Below are 18,872 nucleotides of genomic sequence, written 5' to 3'. Positions count from 1 at the left end.
GTCCCCAAGAAATGATAACTGCTATAAAAGCAATGGAATGGTGAAGAGTATTTATTAGTAATAAAAAAAAGGTCTACCATAGACCACACACACATGCAAGACAAGCGGTATAATGCCCGCTGTAAAACACCACTGAGCACGTGCACTATACACACACAAATGACAATACATATACTGACATATAAAAAGACCAATTGGCCACACTGAAACCACCCTGAAGGCTAAATAGTGCCATGTGATGTAGGCACTAATGCCGGGCAGAACGCTGAAGGGGAGGCGGACACTCACCAGAGAAGCGCGAGCTGGAACCACGCACTGACACCAAGTGTCCGGACCGCACCAGTAGTGGAGGATACCACAGCACGGGCTTCCTGGTCTCTGCTTCTGCCCCAGCCAATCAGCAAACGCATAGAGTGACCTTTCGTAACCTCTACGCATTTCGCAACAACGTGCTTCGTCAGGAGTTCACGTATGAGGTCACACATCTTTAAGTAGGGCTTAACAGCCAATCACTCTATTGACTCCTCCCTAGTTGAAACAGCATCAGCTTGCACCGTAAAGACTGTGCTATGCTAAAATACAATCAGACATACAGTAGCAGCCTAACATAAGGGTGGTGATACACATAATAAATACCTAAAAACAGTAATTGAATAAAAATCATACAAATACATAAATTCATGGTATAAAAATACATACACATAAATCCTAATAAACTGATATACTTACTAATTAAATGAATAATTACAAATATAACTATAAAAAGATATAACACAGCCAAGCTATACCTTAAAAATGGTGTGAGTTCAATCAACTCAGTAAAACCCTTGGGATACTTGGAATCAAACGTATAAATCCAGTATTGCTCCTTTTTCAGTAGGGCAAGATCTCTGTTCCCCTATCTTTGGTGACGTGGGATAGTATCAATACCCATAAAGGAAACAGAACTAGGGACAGTGATGGACTTCCTTAAAATGTTTTAAAAGTGGAGTCAAAGGGAGACAATTTGCCAGTGTTTTTTGGATATTTTTAACATTCCTAAGATGCTCCAACATTCTAACTTTGAATGTCCTTTTGATCTTCCCAATATACTGTAAATTTCTGACATTGTAAGACATAAACTACATGTGTAGTGAGACAATTTATAAAATTATTCAATTTAAAAGTCTTCTTAGTAACAGATGATGTGACCTGTTTGTCCACCTTAACATGATCACACGCTTTACATCTCCCACATTTAAAATTACCAAGCATTCTAAAACGTGACCTGATGTTACCGTGCGTCTTAGTAAGAGGTGGGACTAGGCTTGGGGATAGTAGGCCTTTCAAATTTTGCGCCCGTCGGAAAACAATGTCTGGTTTAGATTTCAATAGGGAACCCAAAATCGGATATAACTTTAGTACCCCCCAGTGTCTAGACAAAACCCGTCTAATGGAGCTGTGGGCCCCGTTGAATTGTGTAATAAACACTGGTGTATTCTTCCTACCCACTGTCTTAGCACCATATCCCTCGTGCTCCGATAGATTTAAGACCAGACTTAACAGAGCTGGTCGTTTTATCTTTTAAACTTTATTTATAGAGTCCTCAATAAGTTTACCATTATATTCCTTCCCAAGGAATCTATTCTTAAGGAACAGAGTCTGTTGATCAAAATCCTGCTCTTTAGTATTGTTCCTTTTTAGCCTTAAAAATTGATTGAATGGGATATTATTGATCCACCTACTGTCATGGCAGCTACTAGGGTGCAGATATGAATTGACGTTGGTTGCTTTAAAATGAGTCTTTGTATGGATAGAATTATTATTAATAAATATTTCCAAATCCAAAAAATGTATAGAGCTCGTGCTGTTCTCACCACTGAATTTTAAGTTGTAATCATTATCGTTCAGTGTGGCAACAAACTCCAAATAAGAAGCCTCACTACCCTCCCAAATAATCACAATATCATCAATATATCTCCCCCACAGCTTATGCTGCGGAGGAGGCACCCCTACAACATAACCGGACTCCCATCGCCCCATGTACAAATTGGCAAACGATGGGGCAAAAGTCATCCCCATTTCTGTGCCTTCGATTTGTAAAAAGTACTTAGAGTCAAACATAAAATAGTTATGACTCAAAATGAACCTAATAGACTGTAGGATAAAGTCTATGTGGGAACGAGGTAGTGTATGATCTGACAAAAGAAAATGTTCCACTGCCATCACACCCTTAACATGGGGTATGCTCGTATACAGAGCTTGAACATCCAGTGTAACAAGCCTGTAACCCTCATGCTATAGAAAATCACTGAGGATTTGTAAAACCATGGGCGTGTCCTTAAAGTGTGACGGGAGAGACGTGACAAGCGATTATAAATAAAAATCAACATTAAGGGACAAATGAGATGTAATGGAGTTAATCCCAGAAATGATGGGACGGCCGGGAGGGGTAGTGAGGGACTTATGAATCTTGTGTATATTGTAAAATATAGGGACTGTTGGAATGGAAATGAAAAGAAACTCAAACTCAGCCTTGGTGAGAATTCATATCTCATAAACCTCTTACAAATGTAACTTTAAAAGGGCAAGATATGCACTTGTTGGGTCTCCTCCCAATCTGCTATAAGAGACTTCATCCGCCAATAGGCGGTTAGCCTCTTTGTAGTAGTCAGTAGTGTTTAACAAAACTAACTCCCCCACCCACCCCCACCTTGTCTGCTGCTCGTATCACTACCTCGGAATTAGATTGTAAATCTTTGAGGCATTTTCTTTCTTTAAAACTCAGATTACCAAATGACCTGCAGGACTTCTTAGCACAAACCTCCTTAAGGTCGTGCTCAACCAATTTCCCAAAGAGATCAACATATTGACCCCTGGAGAAATAGGGAAAAAATACTGACTTAGGTCTAAATCCTGTATGGAGATAACTCCAACAGTTCACAAAGTCAGGGTCACTCTCCTTCATTAAAGACTCAAGATCATCTAAAGTATTGTAGTCTTTGACCAACGTGTCAGATGGAATTACATCACCCATTCCTCCGTTTTCTAAGGTGTCTTTTGGATCATTAAAATGTCTATGCAGGGTGAGCTTCCTTACATACTGTATTTCTTCAGGTCTATATATAAATTAAACCCCTTCGGGTCATCAGTGGGAGCAAATGACAAACCTTTTTTCAATATGTCAAAAAGGGGAAGGTGTATTTGTAAAGATGAAAAGTTAAAAATACCATTCAATACTAGTTCTTCTGATTCAAGGACCCTCTCTTGGTGGGAGGACTTTCCCCCTCCTCTTACCTCTTCTGAGTAAGACCTTTTTCTTGTCTTTTGTTGAACTCAATGCTTCAGGAAAGGAAGGGGGTCGTCCAAATCCCAACTCGGCCTCCTGTGTCTTTTGTTGTCTACCTTCTGAAAAAAATCAATGACCCCATCATAGTCACTATCACTATGAGTCTCACTCAGTTTCTGAAACCTATTGGCTACTGGTAGTTCAAAAGAGATATGCTTATGCTTATCCCTTTTGTTCTCATCTCTTTTTTGAAGCTTAGAGATCCTATTACTCCTGTCCTCATACCTTCCACTACGACCAACCGTCGACCACTTCCCATCTTGATTTTTATTGTCTCCTCATCTGGGGTTAAATTTCCTCCTCCAACTTTTATCTGATTCTGGGCCCTGTTTGTTTTTAGACCATGCACCCCTTGTTTTCTGTGCATATGTTGTATATTGTTTTTTTTAGGACAGGCCCCTGATTTTTTCTCTTGAACACTTTCTTGTTTTGTTTCATCAGATTTTGGAGGATGCATATATTTGCTCTTGGCTCCAATCCCTGATTTTTTCACGCTCCACTTTTTCTGCTTGTTCTAGGCGTAGTCATTTTTATCCCTTAAAAATGTCTTATTTTTAACCAACATAATCCCATTTTCAAATTTCCTTAACCTTACATTCATCTCATCCACCAACTTTGGTAAATCCTCCAGCATTGGCGAACTGATAATATCAGTTTTAATTTTATCAATCTTACATGCTACTTCTTTTAGCTCTTTTGTACGTTCTCCCATCAGTAGTTTCATTAAATTTAAAGAGCAAATTTCAAGGATCTCATCCCATACTGCCACAAATCCAGGGTTGTTAACCCCATAAGTGGAGTTCTTTATAATTCTGGGCACCCGTTTATTTTTAACGTATTCTTCTAGGGTACACAGGTCCCACCAAGCCCTCGTCTCTTGTTCTAACAATTTAGTGACTAGAGACTTTTGATGGTACATCTACTGTGATGTCGTTCAAAGTGATTTCCTCACAAAACATCTGACCCAGAAGGACACTTCTATTATTTCTACCCTCCAGGTTGGCAATAAACGTGTTAACAAACGGAGTAGCCATGGCCTCCCCCGAACTTTGCAAAAAAGGCAATCTTAACAAAATCAATCTAAACAAAAACAGACAACTTAGTCACATCTATAAAAAACTGTGTTGTAACACAGAGATGATATAAAAATGCGTAATGTATAATAAAATAAAATAAAAGGACAGTCTTATCTATGCAGCGGAGAGTTAGAGAGGAAATGTAGAACTGAGTCCAAAAGTCCAATGAAGGAAAATCCGGAAAAAGTTCAACTTGTTAAACAGGAAAAGGGCTTTCCACGCTCTAGCTGTCCAAAACCGTCTTATAAGGTCAGTCTCCCCTTGCTGCTGGCTGTGTCGAAGCGCCTCCTCAAAAATGCTCCTTTGTACCGCAGTGTAGGTTAGTCCGTGCGGCTCAGGAAAAGTCTTCCTCTTACTGGCAGAAGGCGTATGAGCTTAGTCCGCCACCGTAGTTTCACAAAACCATGTGCCCTACGCGTTTCTTCCGATAACGGATTTCATCATCAGATCCTCTGATGATGACGTGACGAAGCCGGCGTCACATGGTATTTCAGCCAATTAAATATTGGGGACCAATTCCACACTCTGATTGGCTGAAATACCATGTGACGCCGGCCATCTTGGATTTTGTGACGTCATCTTAAAGGCAAATGAAGCACAGCCATTCTGATTGGCTGGCATCATTCCCTTTAAGTGACGTCATGTCAAAAAAAAAAATTCAAGTCGGAACATGGTTTGAACAGCCAATCAGATGGCTGTTAACCATTTTGAGGCTAAATGTGACGTCACAAGCCCTATTTAAGGCCGTGACGCCTCATTTGAGCCCAAGAAGCCGACGAGACAGCATCGGCTGGGATTTAACATGGGGTATTTTGGATTGACAGATGAAGAAAGAAGATAAAGAAGAACAAGAAATGGTGACAGTTGAAGATAGAAGAAGGTGATTAAAGAAAGAAAAAAGAAGATTGGGGTACCTGAGCCGGATCTTCATGGCGGATGGCATCGGATGCTGTTGGAGGCCTTCAAGGTACGTGAGCTTCCTGTTTCCCCGGGAGTCGGAGGGCCACCGCTTCTAATGGTAAGTAATATATAGAATGTTTGTAAATGTCTCTTTTTACAGGTTTTTTCATTGGATGTGATTGTTGATTTTTTGGGGGAGGCACATTGACTGATAATATATTAATCTGTACCACTTTAGGGTACAGATTAATACATTATTATTACAATATTTGCGGGGCATTTCTGGCTTGGTATTGCTGTTGGTTTTTTTAATGTCAGTTTCTTATGTGGATGTCATTGTTTTTTTTTTCATGCTTAATGTAATAAAATGTTTGCGATTGGTGTTCGTTTGTAGTTAATGTTGTATCATGTTAGCTAATGCGTTTTATGGTTCTTTCAGAGATTGTTTGAATGTATTTATTTGTCTTTTAATGTTTACATTCATTAATGTTGTTGTAATTAATTGGTTTGATTGGTTAGTGTTACTATTCATTTTGAGTTGGTTTAGGAATTAATTGGTTTAATTGGTTAATGGTTTAATTAAATAATTGTTGATATTGTTACTGCTTGTATTGATTGGATTAGCTGGCTACTGTTTTTATTGACTTTATTTAGGTATGCTAATGCAGTGTTTAATAATGGGCAAATAATCTATTATCCATATCTGGATAATAGTTATTTTGCACATTATTGTACTGTATGTGTTAGGGCGGAGGGGGGGGAGGGGGGTCGTGTATTGATGTTTGTTAATTCTTTTTTTAATATACATTTTAATTATAGTGTAGATGTGCAGGGGGTCTCCGGAGCTGACCCGCGTTGGTTTCTGGTCCGAGGACCCCCTACTTCAGGAGATACAGGCCCCGTTATGGGGTGCCGGTATCCCCTGCACTTTCAAGCGTCCGCATCACGTGACCGGGACATTGAAATTCTGCAGGGGATACCGGCACCCCATAACGGGGCCTGTATCTCCTGAATTAGGGGGTTCTCGGACCTGAAACCAATGCTGTTCAGCTCCGGAGACCCCCTGCTCATGTACATTATAATTAAAATGTATTTATTTTTTGTACGATCGCCTGTAACAGCCTTGCATGGAGATGGCAAATCTCCATGCAAATGTTACAAGCGGCTTTTTTTTCTATCAGCTAGCATACTGCACCGACACACTTTATTAGAGCAAATACCCGGTATGTACCTGGCAGATACCTGGAATAAGCCACTACTAACCTCTGACAAGCCCCGTTGCATTTGCCTTCCCAGCCTGGGTTCATGCCTGGCTGATGGGCGGCTGATCTGTTAAATGATAATGATTAGGATTTAATAGGCTGCAATGCTTTGCGTGTCTACCAGATGGCATAAATTCATGAATTGTAATGCAGTTTATATATATATACTGTGCAGTATTGCAGCCAGCGGGAATAAAATGCTTCAATCCCTGCTTGGAAAATAACTCAATGTACTCGGGCAGAAAACAGTCACAAACCTCAATACACCCGGGTATACCCGAATTCGTGGGACTAGCCAAGCTCGAATAAAGTGTGTCGCCAGTGTACGTAAAGGTTAAGAACTCTAGCAGAGGGAAAATACATTGCACGCACGATAAGCCAGTTTTGGGCACGTCCGATAAAAAATGGGCTGAGGGCCTTAGTGAATCTCGCCACCCGGCTTCATTTTTTATCGGACGTGCTAATTTTTTTCAGGCCGGCGCGAAAGCTCGGAGCTTAGTGCATAGCCCCCTATTTTTTTTTAGATATTTATATATTTATTTATCCAGTTTTGTGTTTTTTCCTTTTATGCAATACAATTTTTATTTTTATTTTTTCACACTCACTTATCAATATTACCACCATCCGAGTTTCAAGTATATAATTTGTTTATTACAATATATATTACATTATATTTTATATACAGGTCATCTGTGTCAACAATTTGGACGATCTGTTTGCCACTAGGATTTTTGCTGTGAGGCTGGTACACGTGCAGGCGCTGTCAAAACTATACATTTTATATATATATATATATATATATATATATATATATATATATATAAAAGCATACATAACCATGAAGCGGCAAAGAGGTGACAGCACTCAGACAGTTTGAAGCAGTATTATGTATTAAACATATAGCACATATCTCCAACGTTTCGATCCCACAGGGGGATCTTCCTGAGGATATGTTTAATACATAATACTGCTTCAAACTGTCTGAGTGCTGTTGCCTCTTTGCCGCTTCATGGTAATGTACAGTATGCTTTTATTATTTCTATAGGACATGCATATATATATATATGCAAATGTAAATACAACTGTATGCTCATCTGCATGTCTTAGGCAGGTCTGCAACCCTGCCTTTCCCCATTATCACCCAGCACACAGCACTTCCACTGCAGCAAGGGATTCTGGGAAATGACATGCAAATGAGCACACAGTGCCGTGTGCTGGGTGATAATGGGGAAAGGCGGGGTTGCAGACCTGCCTAAGACATGCAGATGAGCATACAGTTGTATTTACATTTGCATATTTGCTTTGCTGTGGATGGTTTTTGTCACTTTTTTTTACTCACCATAACTTAACAGAGAGAGAGAGAGAGAGAGAGAGAGAGAGAGAGAGAGAGAGAGAGAGAGAGAGAGAGAGAGAGAGAGAGAGAGAGAGAGAGAGAGAGAGAGAGAGAGAGAGAGAGAGAGAGAGAGAGAGAGAGAGAGAGAGAGAGAGAGAGAGAGAGAGAGAGAGAGAGAGAGAGAGAGAGAGAGAAAATGTAGACATAATTTAACTAATTAATATAATTAACATAATTAATGACCCCTCATTGGGGTAATCCAGAGTTTGCTCTGGGTATATCTAAAAGTGGATTTTCAATGTGGAAACAATGTGGCATTAATAGATTTAGAGATCTAGAGGGAAATAAAAAAATTAAAACATTTGAACAAATTAGATCAGACAAAGAGATACCCCATACGGAATTTTTTAGATACCTTCAGATCAGAGCATTTTATAATAAACATTCTCCCTTTCCCCCCTTTGACTACGTTTGAAAAGCTCTGTCTAAGAGAGACAAATACAAAGGGACTTACATCGCAGATGTATAAACAAGTGGTCGGGTCAATCTCTACAGAAAATGATAAATTACCTTATATGTTTAAGTGGGAAGCAGATCTGGGAGAAGAGGTGAGCGAAGAAGACTGGTTGGCTATTGTAAGAGCAGCAGCTAAGAGCTCGATATGCACTACTTTAAAGGAGAACGCATATAAAGTCCTTATGAGGTGGTATCTCACTCCACAGAAAGTAGCAAGGTTTGGACCAGGATGCTCCCCTCTGTGCCCAAGACAGTGTGGAGCATCGGCGAACCTGTTACACATGTTGTGGTCTTGTACTCGGATAGTCTCATTATGGACACGAATTAGACATTGGCTTCAGAGGATTTTTGACCTCACTATTCCTCCGGATCCATGGCTGTTCATTTTGAATAGACCTTAGCTGGGCCTTTCCAAAACAGGTAATAAACTGATTATGCATTTAGCAACAGCCACAAGGTGTGAGATCGCGGCACTGTGGAAACAAGCAGAGATTCCAAATATCCCCCAGATTAGGAATAGAATGTGGTATATTTGCCAGATGGAAAAATTAACGAGTTTGGTTAATGACACTGGTGCCAAATTTATAAAAGTCTGGACGCCGTGGTTGGCCCAGACAGACATCCCAGGAGTAGAGAGAACCACAATCTGGCAATGATAGAGATAAATGCGTTCTCTTTTGAAGTATGGGTAAGAATATGAGTACGAATGAGATATAGGTCACCTTTTAATAAGACTAACCAGAAATATAAGAAATAATAAGAACGTTAGTCATCTACACAAGAATTGAAGAAAGTTCCCATAGGAGTAATAGTAAAATAACAGAAGCAGAGATCTCACACCTGTTATCCCCCTCCTCCCCCCCCCCTTTTTTTATTTTTTTTGTTGTCTTTTTTTTTTTTTGCTTGTTTACAAACAGATAACATGTTACAATTTATATAAGAATATTTTTTATTCCACATTTGAAAGTTCTAAATATGCAATGTTTTATTTGATATGAAAAAATTCAATAAAAATTTGAAGTTGAAAAAAAAAAATAAGTATGGATCATTTAGTTCAATACTATGGTCAAAACATGGGGCTTTCTTGTCTTTAGTTATATTATTTTGAAAGAATGCAGAAATGTATTCCCTGACAGTCAAAGTTTCACATACAAATGTTATCATTTGCTTCTCATTTTTCTACCTATTGTTATAAATTCAATGTTGATTAGAAGAAACTCTGTACAGTCTCCATTATTTTAAATGAGCCAAAACCTGCAAAACTTTAGCAGTAAAAACATATAGTTTGGCGTTTAAAAAAAACATGTATTTGTGCATCATATGACAATAACCTGTGCAGTAAACTCAAACCGTGTCCCACTGCAAGTCTGTAGGTGTAAAATTGCAAAAATGTGATTTTTTTTTTCTGACTGCTTGATGATATCACCATTGACCTCACAATGCTGTGGTCAGCTGTCTACATTGCAGGATAGATAGACAGAAAACTGGGTATTATTATTATTATTATAATTATCGAAGATTGCATTTGATATAAAGAGGCAACAGATCATAATAAATGACATCTTAATCTCACCATTATACTTAAATAACTTAGGGCCTTATTTAAGACGATCAAAAGTGGCTGATTGATTTTGGACGAACACACTTTGGAATTTTATGAAGAACCTTTACTGAATTAGAGTTATATCTGGACATTGAGTGCCCTGTTCAATCTGTCTGTGTATAGTTGAACAATAATGTCCAATATAGTTACATAGTTACATACAGCTGTAGCAGCCTTTATTATAAAATGTACCCGGGTACATTTGCATGATCCCGCATGGTGGACCCGAGATGGACCCGAGATGTTCAGTGGCAGACTAACAAGACGCACCGGAGTGTGAATGCTACAGTAGTCTGCTTTTCTGTAATAGACACGCAGTTAGAGGCTGAATCAGTCACTCTAACTGCGCGCCTCTCACAGGGGATCACTGGATTTTTATTAAAATTCTAACATTACCCTAATGTAGCAGGGGGTCTCCGGAGCTGAACCGCATTGATTTCGGGGTGCCAGTATTCCTCTGCTTTGTTTAGACCCCATGTTCACATGACCCACAGGATTTTAACATGGGGGTACCGACACTCCATAACGGGGCCTGTAACTCGGGAAGTAGGGGGTCCCCGGACTTAAAATAAATGCGGTTCAGCTCCGGAGACCCCCTGCTAGATTAGTGTAATGTTAGAATGTTAATAAAACCCCAGCAATCGCCTGTGAGAGGCGTGCAGTTTAGTGACTGATTCAGCCTCTAACTGCGCATCTATTACAGGCAGGCAGACTACGGTAGCATTCACACAGCAGGGACCCTGCGGTGTAACTCCGATGCGTTTAGTTAGTCTGCCAGAAAACATTAGTGAGGATCACGGGGTATATATCGCAATATCATTTTGTGATGTTTTACAAAAACGGCCGATGCAGCTGTAATAGATGGGGTTAAAAAAATTACATATGTCCATCAAGTTGAACCTATAATATGTTGGTAATTTGCTTCGTTATTTGCTGTATAAAAGAGGTTAGGAAAAATGTACAGGTATATCTTTCCTCATTTTTTACCTTAACATATGTTGCAGCCATTGGAAAAAACGTTCCTGTTAGATTGGAAATTACCCTAAAACAATTAAATATTTGTTTCATCTACATTTTAGATAGGCAACAATATTCATAAGCATTTCATGTCATGCAAAAAATCCTTCCCATACTTTATTAATTTGCAAAAGTGAATAAAGTATAGGAAGTATGGCAATACCAGGTACATTATGTTTCTTATCAATGTATTTACTTATTTTATCTGGTTTGCAATTTTTGAAGATATTGGGCTGTTTTTTGGGGTTGAAAACAGCTCAACACCTGCTTCTGTGGGTATAGCATAAGACCCTTAGTCATGGACCTCCCATTTTAAAATGCGTCCTCAAAGTATTAAAAATAGTGGAGTATATCAAATGAACTATACAGTAAAACAATAGACATGTTAATTTCCTTCTCAGGAGTCAGGAGACATACAGTATTTGCTTTGTCCTGTCTTTTTTGACATTAGAGGGGGCTGAAGTGCATTGACATTCATTGCTCACCCTGGGCACAAACATGTCCACTACCTCCCTTGTTCACCAACTGCCTAAAATGGTAGCATTGATTGAGTGGGTTTGTGCAATTTCTAAAAAAAAAAGAAACAAATCAAGAATGATTAGCAATAAATCTCAATGCTAATTCTTAGCTCAAGAGAAAAATAAAATACACTAAGGCGCATAAATATAGTACTGATGATATTACATAGCTAATGGTGGCCAAGTTTCCCACAGACACGACAATGTATCAATAAAAAGATAGAATTTATTAAAACACACAAAAATAAAATGATAAAATATGCAATCAAAAAACAAAAAGATCCTATTAAAGGATCGAACTAAGCATATAGACCCCTTAGTTTGATTAAGCTTAATCAACCCTTGTTGTGTGTGCTCATTCTACAAAAAACATAAACAATATATCCCAAAATATGGACTGATCTGATACAATACTATAACTACAAGGGTAATTGGTAGAATGTCAAGACAATATATCACAATTGGAAAATATGAATCTGATTTCCTCTTTGTAGTATGATTACTTGTATCGATAATAAAGTTTCCTTGTACACTAAATTGTATACACAGAGGTGGTCTGTTTGCAAGAACGTAATCTGCTCCTTTAAAACTGAGATGTGCTGTTTGTTTGGAAAGCCGGATTCCTCTTCGTTTGTCTGTGTGTGTGGGCAGTTTTTACACTGGGCTGTTTGCAATTTCTAGTGGATAGTCTCTCTTGTATGAAGATGTTTTTTTTTGCAACAAACATATGCTGACTTAAAAGTGATGGTGCCGGTAACACTATTATAATTCTACTTTCGGAGAAGTTCCACGTTATGTGTTGTTATCACTCACCGCCCAGCTGGGCTTGAGATCTGTTCTCTGCACCTGTATGGAAGTCTTGCCGCTCTCCGTATCTGTTTGATTACCTCTTCTGGCACACAATGTTTCACAGCAGTCGCACACTCCAACTCCCCCCAAGATCTCCTATCCTCCAGTCGGTAGCCCACACTGCATCCACGACAAACCCTGCCTGCAGCTGTCCTCCGCGTCCGAATCCAATACACCTCCGCCACACAGACTTACCGCCGCCGCTTCAACTTTGGCGCCAAAATCAGATGAGAGACAGGAGGTGTGTGTACACACTACGGGTGCTTGCAAATATTAGGAGTCCCATGTGTTGAACTTGTGTGTAAATCGTTCCAGAGCCCAGAAGAAGGTCCGACTCTACTGGACATGACGACTGCTGAGGACCTCCAAGGCATAATCCAGAAATTACAAAACCTATCCGAGGACGATTTCAAGGAAGAAGATATTAATGTGTTTCTGGCCACCAGTCAGAAGTGTTTGGCCGAGGATTAAGCCATACTAATACTCGAGATAATCCAAGAAGAAAAAAACAAGGTCATCATCAACAACATGGGATGGAATCTTATTGTCCTATTGTTAAATGCATTCAGAGTTCTTTTGATGAGGAGGATAAAAGCCAAACCTGCTTGAAAATGATTGATCATCTGATTCAGCTCTGTAACCCAAAGGAGCTTTTGTTGGGTTTACTGGAACAAATTGATGAGGCCATAAGGAAACAGATATCACAGATCTTTTTGCTTCTGCTTCAACTTCTGCAAACAGTGCTGATGAAACTTGGAAACAAGAAGGCCTATTCAGTGGGGCTATCTCTGGCCACCCTTCTCACTCGGCTATCCTGCTTACCTGTGCCATACACACAAGAACCAATGCAAGAAGACAAACACGCTCTTTGCCAGTGTTGCTTCTCATATTGGAATGGATGATTTCCCGTTTCCCGTTTGTATTCAGACCATCATTTCTTGTAAGGTCTAACATGACACACGTTGATCTACAGGACAGAAAATGGACAGATAAATCCATGCTGTGCAAAGGACTTGACCTGTTGGAGAGCAGTTTGATAAGAGTAGAAAATGAGAGTCTTCATTAGGACTTGTTGGAAATTTGAACCCTTTGTCCAATTGAACATCTGAGAAAGAAGAGTTTAAAAATGTTGCAGTTGCTGATTAACAAGTTTGGCACAGACGGAATATATAAGTTATTCAGGTGTCTGTTAAAAACAAGTAATCACGCCGGTGTGGAAGGACATATCATTCAGAACATCAAGAATCAGATAGACTTTGCACTGAAAATCAACTCTAACAGCAAATTGTTCTCAGGACCTCGTTTGACTCCACTTCTTCACATGGTGCTCTCACTTCCTCAAGGAGTGGAAACAGATCTACTTCAAAACTCAGACAGAATAATGGCTTCACTAATTCTACTGAGATACTTAATCATCAAAGACAACGAAAATGTTAATGAAACTGTAGTATGGACTGAACTTCATAAGATTGCACAGGATTATCTAAAGCTTCTACACACAGGACTTAATATATCCAAAGCCCATTAGCAAGCAGAAATGAAGAGCACACATGAACAAAAGAATGGACCCCGCACAAAGAAGGCTGTTTGTACTGTAACCGCTGGAGGAAATACATTACCTGATATGACTTCTGAAATGCAGCTTCAGGTTCTACAGTCAGCTCTTTCACAACCCCTGAGGATGCCTGAATTTGGTTAAACACATAGGGTTGGACCCCTAAGATTTGCAAGCACACATACCTCTTGCCTCTCCTCTGATTTTGGCGCCAAAGTTGAAGTGGCGGAGGAGACACGCGGTGAGTCTGTGTGGCGGAGGTGTATTGGATTCAGACGCGGAGGACAGCTGTAGGCAGAGTTTGTCGTGGATGTGGTGTGGGCTACCGACTGGAGGATAGGAGATCTTGGGGAGAGTTGGAGTGCACAACTGCTGTGAAACATTATGTGCCAGAAGAAGTAACCAAACAGATACGGAGAGTGGCAAGACTTCCATACAGGTGCAGAGAACAGATCTCAAGCCCAGCTGGGTGGTGAGTGATAACAACACATAACGTGGAACTTCTCCGAAAGTAGAATTATAATAGTGCTACCGGCACCATCACTTTTAAGTCAGCATATGTTTTTTTGCAAATAAAACATCTTCATACAAAATAGACTATCCACTAGAAATTGCAAACAGCCCAGTGTAAAAACTGCCCACACACACAGACAAACGAAGAGGAATCCAGTTTTACAAACAAACAGCAAATCTCAGTTTTAAAGGAACAGATTAAGTTCTTTCAAAAAGACCACCACTGTGTATACAATTTAGTGTACAAGGAAACTTTATTATCTATACAAGTAATCATACTACAGTACAAAGAGGAGATCAGATTCATATTTTCCAATTGTGATACATTGTCTTGACATTATAGAACTTCAGGACATTCTAGCAATTACCCTTGTGGTTATAGAATTGTATCAGATCAGTCCATATTTTGGGATATATTGTTTATGTTTTTTTGTAGAGTTTGCACACAATAAGGGTTGATTAAGCTTAATCAAACTAAGGGGTCTATATGCTTAGTTAGATCCTTTAATAGGATCTTTTTGTTTTTTGATTGCATATTTTATCATTTTATTTTTGTGTGTTTTAATAAATTCTATCTTTTTATTGATACATTGTCGTGTCTGTGGGAAACTTGGCCACCATTAGCTATATAATATCATAAGTACTATATTTATGCGCCTTAGTGTATTTTATTTTTCTCTTGTATATTTTAGTTTGGGGAAGTGAGAGTCCCCTCTTTTCACTTGGGCAGCAAAGTATATATATATATATATTACACCAATATATTTAGGGTTAACACGTTACATAGTTGCATAGAAGATAAGGTTGAAAAAAGACGTACGTCCATCAAGTTCAACCTATGCAAAATTTAGACAACAGATACTTTATCCTTTATCTATACTTATTATTGATCCAGAGGAAGGCAAACAAAAAACCCCAGAGTCATAAAATCCAATTATATCTCATAAGGGGAAAAATTAATTCCTTCCTGACTCGAAGAATTGGCAATCGGATTAATCCCTGGATCAACATCCTTCCCATGTTTACTTATTTGGTATATCCCTGTATACCTTTCCTTTCTAAAAAGATGTCCAACCTTTTTTTGAACAAATCTATTGTATCTGCCATCATAGTCTCCATGGGTAATGAATTCCACATTGTAACTGTACTTACTTACTGTATGAACCCTTTCCTTTGTTGCTGGTGAAATCTCCTTTCCTCCAAACTTAAGGGATGGCCCGAGTCCTTTGTACTGCCCGTGGCATGAATAGTTCTTTTGAAAGCTCCTTGTATTGTCCCCGAATATATTTGTATATAGTTATCATATCCCCTCTTAGACGCCTCTTTTCTAATGTAAATAAATCTAATTTAGCTAGCATCTCCTCATAAGTTAGATGGTCCATCCCCTTTATTAATTTGGTGGCTCTTCTCTGCACTCTCTCTAGTTCCATAATGTCTTTTTTTAGGATTGGTGCCCAAAATTATACTCCATATTCAAGGTGTGGTCTTACTAATGCTTTGTAAAGGGGCATAATTATGTTTACTTCCCTTCCATCCTTTGCCCGTTTAATGCAAGATAAGATCTTGTTTGTCTTTGCAGCTACTATGGCTAAGCCTGCTGTCTACAAGCACTCCTAAATCCTTCTCCATAAAGGATTCCCCCCATTTATCCCCATTTAATTTGTAAGTCACCCTTTTATTCTTGCATCCCAAATGCATAACCTTACATTTATCTGTATTAAACCTCACCTGTTTATATTTACCATTACCTCATTGACTGCGCTTCCAATTTGTTTTTCCTTTCTCACCTGCCATTTACCTGCCCCCGTTTCCAGTCTATCCAAGTCCTTCTGAAGAGAAATTACATCCTGCTCTGATTCTACTACCTGAGGTACTCCACTCACGACTTTAGCCCAACCTGAAAAAGTCCATTTATGACAACCCTCTGTTGTCTGTCACTTAACCAGTTTTCAATCTAATTGCATATATTATTACTGAGTCCAATTTTCTTTATTTTGTACACCAATCTCTTGTGTGAAACCGTATCAAAAGCCTTTGCAAAATCTAAGTAGACCACATCAACTGCATTACCCTGGTCTAAATTCCTACTTACCTCCTCAAAGAAACAAATAAGGTTAGTTTGGCATGATCTATCCTTCACAAATCCATGCTGACTATTACTAATGATTTTGTTTTCCATTACAGTAGTTATTCCTGAATATTATCCCGTATTAAACCTTCAAGTAGATTGAAGACTATTGAAGTCAGGCTTTCAGGTCTGTAATTCCCCGGTTGTGATCTAGCTCCCTTTTTAAATATAGGCACCACATCTGCTTTACGCCAATCTTGTGGTACTGAGCCTGAACTTTTGAATGTATACCATCGGGTCCAGGTGCCTTATTTACTTTAATTTTTTCAAGCTGCTTATGAACTTCTTCCTCAGTTAAACAATTGTTCATTAATATGGAGGTTGTGGCTTCCTCCTGCGGCACTACTATTGAACTTGATTCTACCCTGGTAAACACAGAGGCAAATAATTTGTTTAATACCTCTCTGCTTTTTCCTTATCTCAAATAATCTGCCTGCCCATCTCACACTGAAAGGGTCCTACTGTATATTTTGTTTTCTAGTTTTTTTGTTATTAAGGTACTTAAAGAACTTTTTAGGGTTGGCCTTACTTTCTATTGCAATTTTTTTTCATTATCCATTTGATTGCTCTTTTGCAATTTTTGTTACATTCCTTATAATTCTGATACGATGTCGTTGTCCCTTCTGATTTAAAGAATCTAAACGCCTTCCTCTTCTTGTCCATTTCCTCCCCTACCTGTTTATTTAGCCACATTGGTTTTGACTTATTTCTTTTATACTTATTACCCAAAGGTATACACTGATAAGTGTGCTTTTCTAACAATGTTTTAGACTGCCCATTTATCTTCTTCATTTTCCCATGCCAAAAACATCATCCCAGTGTATTACTTGTAGATTAGACCTCAGTTTATTAAAATATGCCTTTCTAAAGTTTAAGGTCTTTGTTGAACACAAGTAATCTGTTTTTGATAATTTATTTCAAATGAAACCATGTAATGATCACTGTTACAGAAATGTTCCAGGACTTGAATATTTGTTATTACTTCTACTTTGTTTGATATTACCAAATCCAGTACTGCCCCTCTCCTGGTTTGTTCCTTAGTAATTTGGGTCATATAATTGTCTTTAAGCACCCCCAAAAACCTGTTTCCTTTTGTTGTAATGCTAATCTCATTTCCCCTGTCTATGTCTGGATAATTAAAATTCCCCATTATGCAAACATGACCCAGTTTTGATGCCTTCTCCAATTGCAAAAGTATTTTAGCTTCCTATATCTCACAGATATTTGATGGTTTATAGCATATCCCTACAAACATTTTCTTTATACTTTTACCTCCACTGCTAATTTCTATCCACAAGTACTCTACATTTTCATCATTCCCTTCATAAACATCATCCCTTATAATAGGTTTTAGATCAGGTTTAACATAAAAACATACTCCACATCCCGGTAGAAATGGGAAATGAATCCACAATAGATGCTTCCAATATCCAGGATAACAGTAGCAATATAGCTAAAAGTCCAGGGAATGGTATATCCTCTTGCGATAGAACATGCAGTATATAGGCATAAAAGCTCACAATATAGCCATGATACGGGACTCCAAAATTAGGATGAAAAGCCCCACAGTGAATGTAATCAACGTATTTGTTATTTGGATTTAATGTTGTATGTTGATACAAAGAAGATGATTCAAACTGACATGTACAGAAAACCCAACTCCCGTAATGCATTTCTCATGGCCAATAGTGATCATTCTAGGCCATTGAAGAAGGGCATTTTGAAAGGTCAATTTTTAAGATTAAAAAGACTATGGGCCTCATGCAGTAAGCCCCGATACAAAATTTTCGGCAAGAATTGCGAAAAGGCTTTTTTTTGGCGATTTGCCCTCGCAGTATTCAGTAAGGGCCAAATCCTTCCGATCCCTGCCGAAGCACTGCGAAAGCAAAGCTGCCGATGAGCCTGTGCCGATACAGCCTGGCTCCCGATAAGGCCTTTTCTGCCGATAGATGTTTGCAGCTGAGAGAGACAAGCCGCTCTCTCAGCGCAAACATCGGCAACAAATAAAGTATTTAAAAACAACTTTTACTGATAGTGTACATGTGCAGGAGGTCTTCGGAGCTGAAGCGCGTTGGTTTCAGCTCCGGGGACCCCCTGCTCCCCGAGATACAGGCCCCTTTATGAGGTGCCGGTATCCCTCTGCGTTTAAAGGTCCCGATCACGTGACCGCGACCTGTAAACAAAGCAGAGGGATACCGGCACCCCAAAAGGGGCCTGTATCACGGGGAGCACGGGGTCCCCGGAGCTGAAACCAACGCGGTTCTGCTCCGGAGA

At 39.1% G+C, this 18,872-nt stretch overlaps 1 protein-coding gene and 1 pseudogene across 1 annotated transcript in view; both read left to right on the top strand.

The window, feature by feature from the left end:
* Positions 1-18,872, top strand: part of EFHC2 (EF-hand domain containing 2) — a 173,552-nt gene that overhangs the window by 62,247 nt on the left and 92,433 nt on the right. The gene's annotated exons all lie outside the window — the stretch shown is intronic.
* Positions 12,741-14,056, top strand: LOC142490569 (glomulin pseudogene; annotated as a pseudogene).

Source organism: Ascaphus truei, chromosome 3 (genome assembly GCF_040206685.1).
Source record: "Ascaphus truei isolate aAscTru1 chromosome 3, aAscTru1.hap1, whole genome shotgun sequence".
Lineage (NCBI taxonomy): Eukaryota > Metazoa > Chordata > Amphibia > Anura > Ascaphidae > Ascaphus > Ascaphus truei.
Note: the sequence above shows the minus strand (reverse complement) of the source record. Positions and strands in the feature narration are given on the sequence as shown.